Raw genomic sequence first — 17,134 nt, 5'->3', positions numbered from 1 at the left:
TCAGAATTGAAGTTCAGATAAAGAGCTTCACAGATAAGGAAAAGCTAAAGGAGTTCATCACCACCAAACCAGTATTATATGAAATGCTGAAAGGTATCCTTTAAGAAGAGGAAGAAGAAGAAAAAGGTAAAGATACAAATTATGAACAACAAATACACATCTATCAAGTGAATCTAAAAATCAAGTAAATAATCTGATGAACACAATAAACTGGTGATTATAATAGAATCAGGGGCATAGAAAGGGAGTGGACTGACTATTCTTGGGGGGGAAAGGGGTGTGGGGGATGCGGGAAGAGACTGGACAAAAATCGTGCGCCTATGGATGAGGACAGTGGGGTGGAGGGCGAGGGCGGAGGATGGGGTGGGAACCGGGAGGAGGGGAGCTATGGGGGAAAAAAGAGGAACAACTGTAATGATCTGAATAAAGATTTAATTTAAAAAAAAAGACAGAAGAGGGACATAAGAATGGCCATGAGCAAGTTTAATTCTATTTCCCACTTCCCAAACCCAATCCTGTCATCACAGATTCTACCATAGAGAGGCACTGAAATAGTAAATGGGAGCCAGGGTTGAATGAAAGGGATATTGGGAAAAAGTAAGAGCTGTCACTATGTTGGGCACACTAAAACTAAGGACAAGCACACTTCATAAAGATACTAAATATTATGTTGATTTGTATGGCTAAAGTATTCAGAGAATCCACAATGATTCTCAGAACATCTCATAGACAGTCTACTCATCTTTATTCTTTTTTTCTAATCTCAGACTATCCAAGATCAGTCCCCAAATTCAACTCTCCGTCCAAAAAATTTCAGTTAAAATAGAGGGGGCATTCAGGAAGGTACTCAAAGCAATGTATTTCAGCGATTAATGCGACGAGAGTCAGGCAAACTTGTGCTTATGACATTGTCTAGGAATAATAACCATTCAAATGCAGAATCTTCCACCCAACCCGTCTATTTCTATTAATATGCAGAATCTTCCACCCAACCCATCTTAAAATAAAACCGTTAGGTGTCTCCCAATTATCTACTCAAAAATTTGATCCTACCTATAAGTATGTTATTTTCCCTTGGAGAAACCACAAACAAGGCTATATTTTAATGATGTCTAGGGAGATATTCTATCCATTATTATAGGCTATACTGGTCAAAAAACTAGCTGAATATTTTTATAAATAAATGTTGTTGAAGCACAGCCATGCTTATTCCTTTACATATTGCCTGGTTGCTTCTGCACTACAAAACTGAGTAATTGCAACAGAAACCATATAACTCTGCAAAGTCTAAAATAATTACAATCTGGGCCTCATCCTCTGGAAATTCTGTTTCTTTGTTATGGGGTGGGGCTACAACATTAGTAACAAAAAAACGAAATTTCCAGAGGATGAGGCCCAGAAATCAGGATTTTAAAAAGATTCCCAGGTGATTCTAATGTACAGCCAAGGTTGAAAACCACTGCTCTAGAATATCCTTCACATGCATGTTTGGTGCTGGAGCTTTAATACTTGTTTTTTCCTACAGGAATATTCCTGTAGCACAGGGTTCAGAAAAAAAACTCTGGATTCAAACTTCATGCTTTAATCTCTTTAAAGCCTGTTTTCTCATCTATAAAATGGAGATATAGTAGTAACGACTTCAGTCATTAAAAAGATTAAACTACACAATCCATTTAAAATGCTTAACACAAAAGCCCTCAACTAGCATACATGCACAAACACATGAAAACCTCCCCACCCCAAATGGATTTTAGGTATATCATGATAAATCTAGGACTCCAAAAATAGGTTTTCATTATTAAACGAAGAAAACTCCTGTATTTCAAAGAATATCACATACAGAAAAAATGGTATGAGTAAAAAGTTCACAAAATTCAAATTGTCAAATAGTTTTCAAACATCTTATAGTACAAACATAAATTATTCACTTTACTAGTGGCACAGTGCACAAAATTCGTGCACAGGGGTGGGGTGGGGGGTTCCCTTAGCCCAGCCTGCACCCTCTCCAATCGGGGACCCCTTGGGGGATGTCTGACTGCCGGTTTAGGCCCGATCCCACAGGGATTGGGCGTGGGATCAGGCCTAAACCAGCAAATGAACATCCCTCTCAAAATCTGGGACCACTGGCTCCTAACCACTCACCTGCCTGCCTGCCTGATTGGCCCTAACTCCCCTCACCTGCCAGCCTAATCTCGCGTGGATCCGGCCCCCGGGCTGTAGTTTGCCCACGGCTGCCCTATATGCACTATACTGCTAAACCAGTCATTAAAAAATTGAACCACTTTCTTACACCTTACACCAAACAGCTGTTGCCCTTAAAACCCCTCCTCAGCTCCCACCTTATGTTCTGCCTTCGCAGTTCATCCAGATTTGGTTCTGACTGGTTGGTTTCTATGCCAGTGAGCATCAAAAGCTCCGCCTCCTAGGCAGTCATTGGCTCCTTGCAGTTCACCCAGATTTGGTTCTGACTGGTCGGTTCCTATGCCAGTCAGCATCTCCGGGCCTATCTCCGGGCCTGATCAGAGAGGAAGGGCTGATCGGTAGCCGCCCCAGGCAGCTCAGAGAGAGAAAGAGGTTTGGCTGCTGATCAGCCCCACCTCTCTCTCTCCAAGAGGTCAGCAGTTCAGCCCGCTTGCCAGACCTCTCCCACCTGAGCCTGCTGCATGTGCAGCCTGGCATTCGGTCAAGCCTTTGGTTGTTTTGGATGTTACAGACCCTGGCTCTTATATATTCTACACTGATATGTATCAAGATTCTGGTTTATCTGGAAATACTCTATTCATTGAGGGAGAAGCACAAGAAGTCACTTTCAGCATATAAGAAAAAGTCAATTGAAAACAAAGTAACAGAAAACTAGAAAAAAATATCCCAACAAATAGACGGCAATTTAGAAAAAAAATACACAGAAGATAAATATCCAGAAATTCACCTACTAAAATTCAAATTATTTCCTGAGCTAAAATAAAGATCTTAAGTATCTTTAACCCGTCATCACTTTTCTTTATCCAAACAGGCTCTATACCAGACTCCCCACATTTCTCCAGTCTGTTTCTTATTTATTCATTCAATAAATATTTAGTCAGGTCCCTATTTTCTAAGTACCACTAGACCTTAAGCACTGGCACACCTGACAAAAACAATAATTACAGTATAGGATAGCATGTGCAGTAGTGGGGATAGCACAAGATACTACAGAAGCACACAATAAGCACCAAATTCAAGATATGTGTGTTTGGAAAAAAGGCTTCCCAACTGAGACCAAATGGATTAAAAATGTGTTTTTCTAACTATTCCCCCTCCCATTACAAAATTTCCAGCACTAAAGGACTCAGAACTAGAATTGTCAATTTTAACATGATATTGAGGATTTTAATTTTCAAAACAAAGGAAAGGTAGGATACATGAGAGCACACAGGTCAGTTAATATTGTGGCCATTTTAGACCTCCTCTATGGAAATGACCAGTAGGCAAATGTGCTTGTCTCCACATCATAAAGGCCTATGGCCAGAAAAAGTTTATCAGACTGTTGAGCAAATTTATTGGTGGAGAGAAATATCTTTTCTTTTTTTTCTTCAAATTTTATAAAAGAGTACATTTTCACAAATTATGAGTATATTAGTTACCTAACTGAACGCCATGAATTAAACACAAACAAACATAGGTCTTTAATAAGCAAAATATTTGTCCCTTCAACACGCCAACTTCTCTCTATTCATGATCACAGTTGTTATGTATTTTTCAACATCAGATTTTTTCACGTAAAAATAAAATTCTTAATCAGGAAGCAAAATGGAGAACCAGTAAATTACGATACCCATTTATAAAAAAAACAAAACTTTCATTTCTACCAATAGTTTCATTGCACTCAACTTTATAAATACCAACCAATAATAAAACTGAGATGGATATGAAACTCAGAATTTCAATTTTTGTTTTAATGGAATCATTTACATGATGTTAAGTTCTAAATATTTGTATCCCCCCACTCACCCAATTTATATGCTGAAATCCTAACCTCTAATGGTTATTAGTAAGTGGGGCCTGGGGAAGTACTTAAAAGTCATATGGGTGAAATCCTCATAAATGGAATTCATGCATTAGAAAAGAAGCTCCAGAGAAATGCTAGCCCCTTCTACCATGTGAGGATGCAAGGGAAAGACTGCGACCCAGAAGAGGGCCCTCACCCAACCACAGTGGTACCCTGACCTTGGATTTCCAGCCTCCAGAACTGTGAGAAATCAATTTCTGTTGTTTGTAAGCCACCCAGTTTTGCAGTACTTTGTTACAGCAGCCCAAATGGACTAAGACACATGCTCTGTTTTCAGTTGCCAGCTCTAAAAGAACTTCTAAATGAAGTTCTTCAGAAGAGGAAATGGAACATGAGGAACAATGAAAGAGCGACACAAGTAGTAAATATCTGGTTAAATAATTAACTATCGGCTCTTAAGTTCTTTAAAATACGATTGGCAATTAAAAGCAAATATAACACTTTCTAATAAGGCTTCTAATACATGCAGGTGTAATACAAGACAATTACAATACAAAGGGATAGAGGAAAGGAACCTATATGGTGGTAAAATTTCTGTATTTCACTTGAATTAGTAAAATATTGATTCAAGATGAAAATTGAGTATATATGTTATAATCCCTAGAGCAGCGGTTCTCAACCTGTGGGTCGCGACCCCTTTGGGAGTCGAACAACCCTTTCACAGGGGTCGCCTAAGACCATCGGAAAACACATATCTTCGATGGTCTTAGGAACCGAGACACTGCTCCTCTATCCGTCTCCAGGCGGGTCCGTCCACATGCAGATACGCCCACATGCAGATATGCCCACATACGAGTACCCGGCATATTAAAGGGTCGCGGCATTAGGAAGGTTGAGAGCCACTGCCCTAGCAACCACTAAAATGTTATAGGCAAAAACACAATACAATAAAATGGAACACTAAAAAATGTTCAAAAACCCGAAGAAAAAGGTTACAGAACAATACAGAGAGAGCAAACAGAAAATAAAATGATAAATCTAAACACAAATGTACCAATAATTAAAATATGTGAGATACAGTGAAAGCACTGTAGCATTACAGAATTTATATCTGAAATGGTCTCAAATCAATCAGCTGAACTTCTACCTTCAGAAACTGAAAAGCAAAATGTATACAAAACAAGCAAAAGGAAGGAAACAGAGCAGAAATCAATGAAATTGAAAACAGAAAAATAGAAAAAAAATCAATGAAACTAAAAGCTCTTTCTTTCAACAGATCAATAAAATGTAAACCTCTAGCAAGACTGATTAAGTAGAATAGCACTGAATAGCCCTACTAGTATTTAAAGAAATTGAATTTATAGCTAAAAGTCTTCCAAAAAGGAAATTTTCAGGCCCAGATAATTTCCCTGGTGGATTTTACTGAACATTTAAAGAAGAAATAACACCCATTGAATATATTCTCTTTCAGAAAATGGAAGATAATCACTTCCCAACTCATTTTATGAGTTCAGCATGACCCTAATACCAAAAACAAATGAAGACAGTATAAGAAGATAAATAATTGATATACTGGATTCAATAAAAATAAACAAAACTATAGTAATACAAACTGCCAGTTATAGAATTAAGTCACAGGGATATAATGTACTGCATAGGGGATTACAGTCAATAATCCTATATAATAAAAGGCTAATATGCAAATCTACTGAACAATGGACTGACTGGTCACTATGACACGTACTGACCACCACGGGGCAGATGCTCAATGCAGGAGCTGGCCCCTGGTGGTCAGTGTGCTCCCACAGGGGGAGCACAGCTCAGCCAGAAGCCCTGAGCCGGGCTCACGGCTGGCTGACAAGCACTGCAGAGGTGGTAGGAGCCTCTCCCGCCTCCGCGGCAGCACTAAGGATATCCAACTGCCGGCTAGACCCGCTCCTCCTGGACTGCAAGAGGGCGCAGGCCGGGCTGAGGGACCCCCCTGAATGCACACACCTCGTGCACCAGGCCTCTAGTAGCATAATAACTTTTTATGGTGACAGTTACTAGACTTAGTGTGGTGATCACAACATCTACACTAATAAAAGGATAATATGCTACTTAGGGTGGACGTCTTCGGGACATCTGTCCGGACATCTATCCAGACAAAGCCACAGCAGCTGCGAGGCCCGGGGCTCAAGCAGCCGTGAGCCCCGGTGGCTGCAAGGCCCAGGGCTCAGGCCTCACAGCCACTGCAGCCGGCAGTGGCAGCAGCAGTGGGGTGAAGTGGGTGGGGCCTTTCTCTGATCATCCGGTCACCTCCCGCACATTGAAGCCACCCAAATTACATCATCACAGGTAAGACTGAGAAGAGATATTTGAATTTTCTATCTCCAGTTCCTGGCATTCCTATACCACTAAAAGGTCTGACAGACAATACATATCAACAGCCTGTGGAGACAGATATTAAAAGCAATATGCACAATTTTACAACCCCACTAAATTCTAAGCCATAGTTGTAGAAATAGGTCAATTTAAAGACTTTAGTGATGGCATGGGGTTGGCCAGTTTTTCATTGTTTGGAGGAAGCCAGGCACTACAATTGGCTTCCATTTGGGTTATACTCTTCTGTAACAGTTGTCCATTCTATGAGAAGAACATACCTACAATGCAATACTTCATTAAAAAAAAAAAAGATTGCCTTTCATGTTCCTGAACATTACCATAACGAGTCTCAGAGAAGTCATAATATATGAAGGCTCCCACTATTGCTCCAAATGAAAAAAATTATAGGACAGCATGTTATATGTCCTCCAATAATTTCAATGTATGTTTATGTAATTCTTCTCTAATAACCCCACTCCTGCTTAAGGTATGGAAGAGGGAATAGGAGGAGCTGATTACATCATCTTCATTTGTCCTAGAGATTCTCATCTCCATTTTCTCATTCCCATTTACTAAAGCATTATGACATAACTAATTTAAATGATAAAGAGGCAAATCTAAAGCTCTTACATTTTGGTTTCTTTCCATCAGCAATTCCTCAATGTCTATTATGGGTCACTTGAAGGAAAGAGTTATAAGTGTGGAAAAGTGTACATTTAAAAGATTAAGCCTATTAGAAACAAAAAGCAAAAGAACAGTGAGGCACTGGAGACTCATCTCACAACCAAAAGCCCTGAAAAGGCTACAGGACCCCTGGGATCAAGAGCACTGTACCCTCATAAGAAGAGCCAAGAGGAGTAAGGTATCCAAGATGGATATATGGAAATAGAGAAAGAAATGGTGTCTTTGTATCCTTTTTCTCTAAACCAAAACAAAAAAACTTTCAACTCTGTCTATCTGTCTTTAATTTCACCCTGGTCTACTTTGCCAAGACTCATGAACCAAAAAGGCAATCCCTGTCTACCAACCTTCCCAAAAAGGTGATGAGGAAATTAGGCAAGGCATAGGAAACACTTGCAAATAAACAAATCCCAAGAATTAAAGGAGAGGAATTAGTGACAATTAATGACCACATGCAAATGCCTGTTGTGGAGAAACAGAAATGGATTTTATCTATGACAACAGAGAAAAAAGAACAACGTTCAAAACACTGCTTCTGAAATATTGCTGTTGTGCTTAAACAAAATTTTAAAAACCTTATATTATAGAATTTCAACTCTAGAAATTAGTCTTTTTTTGCACAAATGCTAAATGTCACTCTGACTGGTACCTCAAGAAATGTCACTTTCTTGGTACTAATCCCTTATCTAAATTGGTACAAATTGCTACAGCAAAACTAATCCTATATTTTAAAAAAAAAAAAAAGGTAATATACAAATAGTCCACTCAACCCGGAGTTTGACCAGAGTTCAACTAGGGGGTGGGGCCAGCCCACCAACCTCCCGAGTCCCCTCCCCCCGCCAGCCCAGCCCTATTGGCCCCGATCAGGATGGGCCAGCCGGACCCCACCCATGCATGAATTTGTGCACTGGGCCTCTAGTATTGAAAATAAAAAGCAATTGTGTTGTATAGAAAATAGGGCTTCCACTCTGTTTACTCTAGCTATGCCTATTATCTGAATTTCTTAAACTCATCCTAGATAGTTTTCTCAGGTAGAGATAAATACAATTTTGTTACATAAGTATATAATCAATGTGTTCGCAAATGAATATTTCACAATTTAAAGAGGTATTTCACAATTCTACTCCTACTATGAAACACTACTACATATTCTAATCTGGGAATATGTTATTACATAGTATGGAAACTTATTTAAAAAGAAACAACACTCTTCTACATTAGCATCAGGCATTGGCTGCCTCCACCACACCTCCTACTGGGGATGGAGCCCCAAATCCAGGCATATGCCCTGACTGGGAATCAAACAGTGACCTCCTGGTTCATAGGTTGATAACCAATGAGCAAAACCAGCCGGGCCTATATAATCCTATTTAATAAAGAGGTGATATGCAAATTAACCCTCATGCCCTCACAAGATGGCTGCCTACAACCAGGCCGGCAGGAGGGTTAGTGAGGGACGACCAAATGACGGAACAAGCAGGCTGCATGGGGTGACCAGGCCGGCAGGGCGGTTAGTGAGGGACGACCAAACGACTGAACAAGCAGGCTGCGAGGGGTGACCAGGCCAGCGGGGGGAGGGGAGGCAGTTTGGGGGTGACCAGGCCAACACGCAGAGGCAGTGAGGGGTGATCAGGCAGGCAGGGGGGGAAGTTAGGGGCGACCAGGCAGGCAGGCAGGTGAGTGATTAGGAGCCAGCAGTCCAGAATTGTGAGAGGGATGTCCGACTGCCGGTTTAGGCCCAATCCCAGGGACCAGGCCTAAACCAGCAGTCGGACATCCCCTGAGGGGTCCCGGATTGGAGAAGGTGCAGACTGGGCTGAGGGCACCTACCCCCATGCATGAATTTCATGCACCGGGCCTCTAGTGTTACTACAAATGCTTTGACCATCCCAAGAGCAGAATTTTTGGTTATACTTTTATAACTATTTTTAGCTATTACTTCTGACACATAATACATTCTCTAATTTAGCTCTTAGAGTATTTGAAGACCTTCAAATGAGTGCCCAATAAATAGTTCTGAATGAATGATTTATGTATAACAACCATAGGTAATATTTACTCAGAACATTTTTTGGTCATGGTTCTAAACTACACACACACACACACACACACACACACACACGTGCACGCACACGCACACACACACATGCACATTCCATAGGGAAAAAATTAACACTTCTGCAGTGAATGGAAAGACAAAGGTTTTAAGCAGAGAAACAGTAACTATAAAAAAAAGAAACCGCCCAGCCAGTGTAGCTCAGTAATTGAGCACCAACCTATGAACCAGGAGGTCATGGTTCAATTCCAGGCCAGGGCACATGCCTGGGTTGAGGGTACAATCCCCAGTAGAAGAGGTGCAGGAGACAGCCAATCAATGATTCTCTCATCATCGATGTTTCTATCTTTCTCTTCCTTCCTCTTTGAAATCAATAAAAATATATTTTTTTAAAAAGAAACAAATGGAAATTTTAGAACTGAAAAATACCATGTCTGAAATAGGGTTTCAATAAAGAATGCAAATACAAAGGAAACTCAGTGGATGTGATAATACATCAATAGAAATAATCTAATCTGAAGAACAGAAAAATAAATGACTGGAAGAAAATGAATAGTCTCGGGCCTGTAGACAACATCCAAAGTTCTATTCATATCATTTGAGTTCCAGAAAAAAGAGGAGAAACGGGTACAGAAAAATATTTGAAGGAAAAAGGCCCCTAATATCTCCCAAACTTGGTGAAAGCACAAATTTAAAAATTCACCAAGTTCAGCATATACAAAATATGAATAACTCAAAAAAGATAACATGCCCTGACAAATCATAATCAATTGCAGAAAAGCAAAAGTAAAGAAAAAACAAAAACACCTTTAAAGTAGAGAAACACAACACACAGAGAAAGTAACTGCAAACTGCTCATCAGAAACAATGGAATCCAAGAAGACAGAAGGACATCTTTACTGCTAAAGAAAAGAACTGTTAACCTAGAATTCTATATCCAGTGAAGCAATCTATCAGAAATGAAAGTGGAAAAGACATTTCCAATTAAGAAAAACAAAGATTTATCAGCAGGGCTACTATAAAAGATCCTATATAATAAAAGCCTAATATGCAAATCGACCTAATGGCAGACTGACGAGTCAATGATGCACACTGACCACCAGGGGGCAGACACTCAACCCAGGAGCTGAACCCTGGTGGTCAGTGCAGTCCCACGGGGGAGCACCATTCAGGCAGAAGCCGGACTCATGGCTAGCGAGCGCAGCAGCAGTGGCAGGAGCCTCTCCTGCCTCTGTGGCAGTGGCAGTGCTAAGGAACAGCAAGCCAAGTGGTAAGGAGCAGCAAGCAAGCAAGCAGTAAAGAGCAAGGGGTCTCGGACTATGAGAGGGATGTCTGCCGAGGGGTCCCAGACTGCAAAAGGGTGCAGGCTGGGCTCAGGGACCCTTCCCCCTTCCACGCCCCCCCCCCATGCACAAATTTCATGCACCAGGCTTCTAGTATGCTAATAAACTTCAGGCTAAAGAAAAATGATACCAGAAAGAAACCTGAAATTTCATTAACAAAAAACAAGAAAAATAGTAAACAGCTAGAAATAGATGAGATTATTTTTCTCATAAGTCCATTAAAATGTATGATTACTGAAAGTAAAAATTATATAATTGTTTATAGGGTTTTCACTGCATGTATATGTAGTACATGTGACAACTATAACATAAAGGTCACTGGGGGGTATTTACTTCAAGTGGTAAATATTAAGTAGACTGAATTTTAGTATAGATATACTAGAGGCCTGGTGCACAAAATTCATGGATGGGTAGGGTCCCTAGGCCGGGGGGCAATCAGGGCTGATCGGGGCCTTCCGGCTGCCGGCCAGAGCCTTCTTTCATTCCGTATTGCCCCCTGGTGGTCAGCGCACATCAGAGTGAGTGAACCAACTCCCAGTCTCTCAGTGGAACTCCCAAGGAGATATTTGAATATTAGCCTTTTATATACACTGAGTGGCCAGATTATTATGACCACCTGACGTTTGTATCAAATAAGCTATAATTTCGCGCTGAGGTTGCTAGAGGGCCAGACCATTATAAATAGGGAAGCAGGTTGTTTACGACAGTAGAAGTGATTTTTTTCTGAAGATTGGTTTGGGGCATGTTTTCCTGGCATGATTTGGGCCCTTTAATTCGTGTGGAACGTCTGAATAGCACAACATACTAAGTATCATTGCTGATCAAGTTCATCCTATCATGTTGATGTATGGACATGGCTTCCTCCAACAAGACAATGCGCCACGCCAAAGTACTCGTATTGTGCAGGAGTGGTTTCAAGAACATGAGGGAGACTTTACCTTGCTTAGGTGGCCCCCACAATCGCCAGATCTCAATCCAGTTGAGCATTTGTGGGATGAAGTTAAAAGAGCCATCAGGCAGCTAGTTCCACAACCATCAAATCTCACAGAACTGGACAGTGCTATTCATCAGGCATGGTGTCAGATTCCAGTGTAGAGCCCCGATGCATGAAGATTCATGCAAGAATGGGCCTTCCTTCCCCTGGCTGTCGGCACCGCCTTCACTCCAGCTGGAGCCACCTTTCTGCCTTCGTTCCAGCCCAGAGCTGCCTTTCCACCTTCCCTTGCTGCCCAGAGGCCCGGAGCAGCTGGGGTGGTGCAGAACACCTGCATCCTGCCCTGCCCCTGGCAGCTCAGCACCTGTTTATGCAAATTAGCCTGCCATCTTTGTTGGGTTAATTTGCATACTCACTCCTGATTGGCTGGTGGGCATCGCATCTTTTTCAATTTGCATCTTTCTCTTTTATTAGTGTAGACAGATAGAAGATAATAATTCCCATAGTAGCAATTAAAAGAGAGATTGTCAGATTGGTATTTAAAAAGACTGAATTAGCCAGGCCAGCCAGCCAGCGTGGCTCAGTGGTGAGCATCAACCTATGAACCAGGAGGTCATGGTTCAATTCCCAGTTAGGGCACATGCCTGGGGGGCATGTGGGAGCAGCTGATCAATGATTCTCTTTCATCATTGATGTTTCTATCTCTTTCTCCCTCTTGCTTCCCCTCTGAAATCAATAAAAATAGATATTTTTTTAAAAACTAAATTACATCCTGTCTACAAGAAACTAAATATAAAGACACAGACAGATAAAAGTAAAAGTGTGGAAAAGATATGCCATGCAAATAATAATCAAAGAAAGCAGGAGCGGCTATATTAACATGAGATATAGTTTAAGCTTCTCTTAAGGGCTTGACTGGATTTGTTTTTCCACCTTCAATTTTAGCTTTATTTAGTTCTATAGCAGTTTTGAAACAATAAAATTATTTTGCTTCATGCATCTGCCTCATATTAGTCATATCTGGTATCTAAGTAACTGGACATGTACAACAGTTCCTAAAGAAGTATGGCCTAATGCAACAGAGCTGTCCTATCTGAAGGCTTTTCTATGACAAGGTTTTCAGGTAAATGATAGCTTACAAATTTTAAAACTATTAATATTTTATTCCCCATTCGAACAGTAGTTTAAAGAAATAATTTCTTCACAGGCCATCTAGGCATACAAAATAGTGTTACAATTATATTTATGTTAACAGATCATGTATCATTTGTAAGCTGTTTCACTGAAAACAGCTTTCAAAACAGTGTTGCTGTGGCTGCTCTCTTTAAAGTTTATATTTGTTCTTGTTTACTTTAAGCTGCTGAACTACTACTGTGGTTAGGATATTGAGCCTGGCAGGCAGCAAAGTCTACACAAGACTGCAGGAAAGTAGACCCCATGGCGATTGTGGTATTTCATCAAGCAGACACTGGGGAATACTAGTATGTGCAACATGAAGAGACATTGGCTTAAAATGAAATAATCGCAAGGACTTAGGGTTTTGTGGACGTGCCTAGTTTGTTTCCTGTGTCTGTGTAGGCTCCACCAACATGTTGAATTTTGTCAACACTATGACCTCTCTAGGGACTTCTTAGTTTAATATTCTCTCTATTATGGATAAATACAGGCTAGGTCAAAAATGGAGTTTTTGTGTTTGTTACCATATAGAATATTGTGTTTTATATTTGAAATAGGGATTCTTATTTTCAGTAAAAGGTTCTAAATCATTGGAATTGAGGACAAGAATAGCTTATTGTTACCTGAAACACTGTTTTCCACACTCATGGTAAGAATACAATAGGTATTCGTACTTACTAATACTATGAAAGACAGATATTGCTGAATCAGAATAGTAGGCCATGTCCAGGATTTTAACAGTACAAATAAAATTTGGATAAAATACTAAGAGCAATTTATTCTGCCTATTTTCCTTATGGCAGCTGCTATGTGGTGTGGAAGAAAACTTGGATTCTAAATCTAATTCTAATACCTACCAGCTCTATGATGCTTCAGAGGAGTCATTAAATTTTAATGAGCTTCATTTTCTTCTGTTTAAAAAAAAAAAGACAACTTTAACTATCTACCTAAGAATAGTTTCTAGAATTAGAAATCATGATTGTAAAGTACCCTAGCACAGTGCCTGGCAAATGACAGGTATTGAATAAATGTAAGAATTATGTTTTTGTTGCATATCCTAAGTGCTTCTGCTACTTAGAATGGGATCTAATGAATTATAATTTCATTATATTATTCTCGCTTTTCCAAGCTGTTTTCTCAATCTTTCTTTTTCCTGGATGGTATGATTTCAGGTTGAGCGTTATTTTGATCACCTGTTTCCTAAAACATTTTCCTTATGAACCTTTATTTATATTACTGAACTGGACAAAAAGCACTAATCAGGGATCCTAAAATAATTTACCTCCTTCATTCCTCCCCATGCTTCCCAAAATCATTTTTAGAATTATTAAAGTATTTTTTATATGAAAAACATTTCACAGAGAAATATTTTTAAAATTACTGTAATGTAAAAAAATTTCTCTAATGAATATACTGCTTATTTTAAATGCCGAAGGTGACATCTCTAAAAATAAAACATTTTTTTTTAACTACACACACACAAAAAGCCCTATTAAAATATTATACCCCTTCCTGGTGCAAAAAAGTAGAGTTGGAGAAATAGAATACAAAAGATGAACAGTAAGATAGCATATGCTAAATACCAAATATGAGGTAGAGGCATTTTTCAGCATTAATTTAGTCAGAATGAATTCATTTGAAACAGCAATAGAAGATAAGGCCAAAGACATAATTATAAGCCCATGTAAAGAAACTTTAAGTCCAAGGTAGGATTAAATTCTGTTTTGTAAAAAAGCAGAGAATCACTAAGGAAAAATCTCCTTTTCCCATTTACCTATTTTGGAGCGGTTCCTGAGATGTTTAAATTAGGGTTTTTGAAAATAATGCAGCAGCACAAAGTGGGGGAAGAGAGGAAAGTATAGAAAATGAGTTAGGAAAATATGGAAAGAACACTGTGGAACAATAAAGAAGGCCTGCAGACATAGATAATCAACAACCCTGGAATACAGAATTATGGGTTGAGAGAGTGCTTACTTCATATCAGGTAATGACTGCATGCCTTTGCATGTTTAATCCTCAAAATTCCATACCACAGTATATTTCAAAAACGATGATACCACCAACATTGAACACTAGAATACCGCATTTAAAAAGCTTGAAAATTACTCACTAAATGGAACAAGGATATGAAACATAGAGAAAGAGTTAGCTGCTATTGCCACTGGACTTAGGTAAACGTACTTAGTTAAAATAGATGAGAATTTTGGTACACTGATTAAGTCACCTATAAAGGTGACAATCAGTATATGGGACAACCAGAATTCAAAGCCAGGTCTGATTTGACTCCAAAGCCTACATACAAAAAAAGTGAACTAATTTTTATCTTATTGTCAAAATTATATTAAAAAGACTGAGAAATCCAATGATAAAAGGGAGAAAAAGGAGAAAGATTAGTCTTATCACTAACAGAGGAGAGTCTCAGGTTTAGACAAGTAAAGTTGAAAACATATTTCATCACCAATTCTCACTAAAATTTTTGGTATAATAACCTTCTTTAAGAAACAAGTTAGCCTGGCCTGGTGTAGCTCAGCGGTTGAGCATCAACCCAGGAACCAGGAGGTCGCTGGTTTGATTACCAGTCAGGACATATGTCCAGGTTGCAGGCTCCATCCCCAGTAGGGGGCAGCCAATCGATGATTCTCTCATCATTGATGTTTCTCTCCCTCTCTCTCTCATGAGAGAGACACATCAACTGGTTGCCTCCTGCCCCAACTGAGGCTGGATAGAGAGATATGTGCCCTTGACTGGAATTGAACCCAGGGTCCTTCAGTCCACAGGCTGAAGCGCTACCAACTGAGCCAAACCGGCTAGGGCAGAAAAAAGTTAATATAATTTAAACACACACACACACACACACACACACACACGAGCAAAATTCATGAGCAAAATGCCATAAGGATGGTGAGGAAACCCAGAATGAGGAACTCAAGCAGAAATGTGAGATCCTTACCACAACATATGAGAAGTCTGGAGTGAGACATGAATCCTGGCACAAGGTACCAGAGCCTAAGGAGAGTGAAAATGTTATACAACATGGAGAGACCAACAGTGCCAATGGAAAATAGCTACAAACAGAGGATTGATCATGTAAACAAATAAACTAAGGGTAACGAGAGCCAGGTATCTTCTTGTAAGAGAAGGGAGTTATAAATTTGGAAAGGGAGAAAATTATAAACACTGTAGATCAAAATTAATGCCAACTCATGGTTTTTCTATACAAATATATAAATGAATATAGCACCAAAATCTTGGTTTCTAAATACCTTTCTCCATTAAAAAAAAAAAAAAATTCCTTGAAGAAATTATTGATTCTAGGGTAGTAACAGGAAAAGTACAGGTGAGCCTGGAACATTTTCTTGTGCCAAAAAAGTAAGGAAGTACTCAAAGCAAGTCAAAAGAACACAGAAACTACCTTGATAGGACTTTCACTGGCCAAAGCTGAGACAATCTGAAAATGTATAAATAGCAAGTTTGATAAAGAACGGATTATTTGCCAGACCGGTTTGGCTCAGTGGATAGAGCGTCGGCCTGCGGACTGAAGGGTCCCAGGTTCGATTCCAGTCAAGGGCATGTACCTTGGTTGCGGGCACATCCCCGGTAGGAGGTGTGCAGGAGGCAGCTGGTCGATGTTTCTCTCTCATCGATGTTTCTAACTCTCTATCCCTCTCCCTTCCTCTCTGTAAAAAATCAATAAAATATATTAAAAAAAAAAAGAACGGATTATGTATACAGTCTCAAAATACTTCCCCACACTTATTTAATTACTAAGAGCGGGGGTGGGGGTGGGGGGGGACTTTACAGTAAAGAAGCTTGGGAGACTTTATCTTAATCAAGTGATCAAAGTGGATATCAGCAATGAGACAGAAATTGTATGCCATCTGATAGGATACAATGAGAACATAGCATCATTACTGTAATACTCCTGCCAAAAAAGGCACAATCTCAATCCAACCATCTACACTAATAAAAGGGTAATATGCTAATTAGACCGGGTGACCAGCCATCTTCCAGATGTCCAACTTCCTTCTGGACAAAACCACAGTGGAGGGGGTGAGGCAGAGACAGTTAGGGGCCATCAGGCCGCAGGGGAGGGCAGTTGGGGCCACCAGACTGGCAGGGGAGGACAGTTGGGGGCCATGAGGCCTGCAGGAGAGGGCAGTTGGGACCATCAGGCCAACAGGGCAGTTGGGGGCCATCAGGGCAGTTGGGGGCCGGGCAGGGCAGTTGGGGGCCATCAGGTCTGCAGGGGAGGGCAGTTGGGGGCCATCAGGTTGGCAGAGGAGGTTAGGGGCAATTAGGCAGGCAGGCAGGTGTGTGGTTAGGAGTCAGCAGTCCCAGATTGTGAGAGGGAAGTCAGACTGCCAGTTTAGGCCTGGTCGGACATCTCCCGAGGGGTCCCAGATTGGAGAGGGTGCAGGCCGGGCTGAGGGACACCACCCTCCATGCACGAATTTCATGCACCGGGCCTCTAGTAAGGAAATATCAGGAAAATCCAAATCAAGAGACATTTTACAACAAAACTAACCTGTAATATTTTAAAGTGTCCAGGTGAGGAAAATCAAGAAAAGACTGAGGTATAGTAACATTGAAAG

Source organism: Myotis davidii, unplaced genomic scaffold (genome assembly GCF_000327345.1).
Source record: "Myotis davidii unplaced genomic scaffold, ASM32734v1 scaffold290, whole genome shotgun sequence".
NCBI lineage: Eukaryota > Metazoa > Chordata > Mammalia > Chiroptera > Vespertilionidae > Myotis > Myotis davidii.
The sequence above is the reverse complement of the archived record's forward strand: the minus strand, read 5'-3'. Positions refer to the sequence as shown.